We start from the raw sequence: 3,486 nt of genomic DNA on the forward strand, positions 1-3,486 counted from the left end.
CCCACAAACTCCTTCCTCACCTTGGGTGTTTCCACTGGGCCTAAAAAGACTTGGGCTGTTCAGCTTAGAAAAAAGACCTCTACGGGGGGATATGACAGCGGTCTATAAAATTATGATTGGTGTGGAGAAAGTGAATAGAGAAATATTATTTACTTTCTCACAATATACAAAAAACAGAGGTTACCCAATGAAATTGATAGGCAGCAGATTTAAGACAAAGAAGAGGACATATTTATTCATGCAACGCAGATGTAACCTGTGGAACTCATTGCAAGGGGATGTAGTGATGGCCAAAAGTACAACTGCATTCGAAAAAGAACAAGACATGTATAACTGGGACAAAAAAGAAATAGATAAGTCCATGGAGGATCAATCCATCAATAGCTGTTAGCCAAGACGGTCAGGGAGACTGAATGGAGGAGGCAGCATAGTGACAGAGGATATGGAAAAAGATGAAGAACTCAGTGCTTTTTTCGTCGTGGTCTTCACAGACAAAGTCAGCTCCCAGACTGCTGCACTGGGCAACACAGCATGGGGAGGTGGTGAGCAGCCCTTTGTGTTGAAAGAAGAGGTTGAGGACAATTTAGAAAAACTGGACATACACAAGTTCATGGGTCCAGATCTAATGCATCCAAGGGTGCTGAGGGAGTTGGCTGATGTGATTGCAGAGCCATTGCCCATTATCTTTGAAAATTTCTGGAGATCGGGGGAGGTGACGGACAATCAGAAAAAGGCAAATATTGTGCCCATCTTCAAAAAATGGAAGAAAGAGAACGTGGGGAATTTCAGACCGATCAGACTCACCTCAGTCCCCAGCAAAATCAAGGAGCAGATCCTCAAGGAATCCATTTTGAAGCACTCGGAGGAGAGGAAGGTGATCAGGAACAGTCAACATGGATTCACCAAGGGCAAGTCATGCCTCACCAACCTGATTGCCTTCTATGATGAGATAAGTGGCTCTGTGCATGTGGGGAAAGCAGTGGATTTATATCTTGACGTTTGCAAGCTTTTCATATGGTCTCCCACAGTATTCTTGCCACCAAGTTAGAGATATATGGATTGGACGAATGGACTGAAAGGTGCATAAAAAGCAGTGACCCTGAGAAGGATTTAGGAGTTCACATATCTTTGTGGAAGGTGCTGTAATGAAAAATAAATTACTGGGTTCAATAAAGGGGTGAATGGGTAAAATTCTAGGGCCTGTGTTATACAGGCGGTCAGAGTGTGGTTCCTTCTGGGCTTAAACATTATGAATCACCATGTTTGCTGTGGGGTGGGGTGTGGGGGGAGTGGTGCCCTTGCCATGTCTTCTTGGGGCGCATCTCCAGGTCAAGGAGGCCCATGATAGCACAGTCAAAGCCACCCCTGCTCGGGTTCTGGGCTGGGCAGAGGAGCGCCATGCAATCCCTGTGCTGCCTACCTAAGGAGACTTGCTCTTGACTTCCATGCTGGCCCCAAAATGTACTCACTTTGCCAGTGAAGAAACCAAGGAGGAAAGAAACTCTCCCACGGTGACACAGCAGGTTGGAGGGAGAACCAAGCCCTGAGCCCCGCTCTCCCAAAGTGCAGTCCAGGGAACTTCCCACTGTCCCAGGTCATGGCCCCCTTGGCTGCTGCTTTCTGTTGCCACTAAGAGTGCAGCTCAGATGCAGCTTGTCACAGAGGAGATGCACACACCGTGCTCTCTCACAGGCTGATTTTACCTTTGTGCTTTCTTGGTTTGTTGTTTCCCTTCATCTTAGAACAGAGACTCATTCAGTCTGGCTGCCTTTTGTGGAAGGGAGCTGTGTTGTTATAGACAGGTCGGTCCCAGGATATTCAAGAGACAAGTTGAGGAGGGAATAGCTTTCTTTGGAACCGACTTCTGTTGACGAGAGAGACCAGCTTTCAAGGTTACACAGTGTAAGTACATAGTAAATACTCCCCTACAGTTCCAATGAAAACCTCGCTTTAATTTCCAAGTCCCAAAGCATTTTCTGTTGCCTCCTTGGGCTCAGCAAGAAGCTTCTGCTGCAGCATCGATAAAATAGATTGATCACCTGTTTCAGGATCTCTTTTGTGGTCACCGCATAAACGATGGGGTTTAACATGGGGGGAATGAGCACATAGAGGTTGGCCAGTAGGATGAGAATATAACCTGGGATGATGTGCCCGAATCGATGTGCAAAAAAGGAGAAAAAGCCCGGTATGTAGAACATCAGTATGACACAGACATGGGAGCCGCAGGTGCGGAGAGCCTTGAGCCGGGCGTCCTTGGAGGGGAGCCGGAATACGGCCCTGAGGATCAACCCATAAGACAAAGCAATGAGCACAGCATCCAAACCGATTGCTAAAATAGCCACAGCTACGCCATACCAGACACTGACTGTGATGTCATCACAGGCCAGCCGGGCTACGCCCATGTAGTCGCAATAGTTGTGAGGCAGGAGGTTGGTTTTGCAGAACTTCAGCTGCTTCACCAGAAAGATGAGAGGGAAAATGATACAGAAACTTCTTGTGACAATTGCCAGCCCTATCTTCCCAATCACCAGCTTGGTTAGCCTGGTGGTGTATCTCAGGGGGTCGCAGATGGCAACGTACCGATCAAATGCCATGCCCAGCAGGATGGCCGACTCTGCAATAAAACTGGCATGGATGAAGAACATCTGGGTCAGGCAGCTAGCAAAAGAAATTTCCCTAGCTCTAAACCAGAATACAGCCAGCATCTTGGGTACTGTGGTGGAAGATAACAGCAGATCAGCAGCGGCCAGCATGGACAGGAAAAGATACATGGGCTCATGGAGGCTTTGTTCTGTTAGTATGATGAATAGTAGGAGAAAGTTCCCATAAAGTGTTGTAACGTACATCAGACAGAAGGGGATGGCGATCCAGACATGAGACTCCTCCGTACCCGGGATGCCAGTCAGGATGTAGGTCACAGGGGCAAAAAAGGTGTGATTGTCAGCTGGCATCATGTACCATTGCTTGGATCTTCTATTCAGTTTCCAATAACTAACAGCAAAAGAAACAATCAGTGAGAACTCAAGTGTCAGCTAGCCCTGGGGTGCATTTGTTGACAGCGTAACGGGTTCCCCCAGGGGTGCCACCTGGAACTGGGGTTTCATTGAGCCCTCTGACCCACCAGCCTGCGCTCCCTCTCACACTGTGCTGCTGTCAAAAACTGCAGACCTGCTCCCAGTCTTACCATTACCCCAGGATACACGCAGATCAGGATGCACACGCAGCTGCAGTGACATGCAGGCTCTCTAACCAGCCACCGCATGTGAACCAACAAAAGAGAGGCTGCAGCCAAATTAACCACCAGCTTCCCAGATTCATACCACCCACTGGAGTATAAACCGAAAATGTTACCATCTTACCCTGCACAGATAACTGTACAGCGTAAGCTCATAGAATTTGCCCCCTCCCTGAATGAGTAAAGGAATATACAACAGCCTTTGTCCCTCGAGCTATGATTTTCCCATGCACTTCATTCCAACTCACTAG

At 47.9% G+C, this 3,486-nt stretch overlaps 1 pseudogene; it reads right to left on the reverse strand.

Annotated features, from left to right (window-relative positions):
• Positions 1–1,993: 1,993 nt before the first annotated feature.
• LOC140914836 (olfactory receptor 52B2-like) lies at positions 1,994–2,954 on the reverse strand (annotated as a pseudogene).
• Positions 2,955–3,486: the final 532 nt, after the last annotated feature.

This window comes from Lepidochelys kempii, chromosome 1, assembly GCF_965140285.1.
Source record: "Lepidochelys kempii isolate rLepKem1 chromosome 1, rLepKem1.hap1, whole genome shotgun sequence".
Classification (NCBI taxonomy): Eukaryota; Metazoa; Chordata; order Testudines; family Cheloniidae; genus Lepidochelys; species Lepidochelys kempii.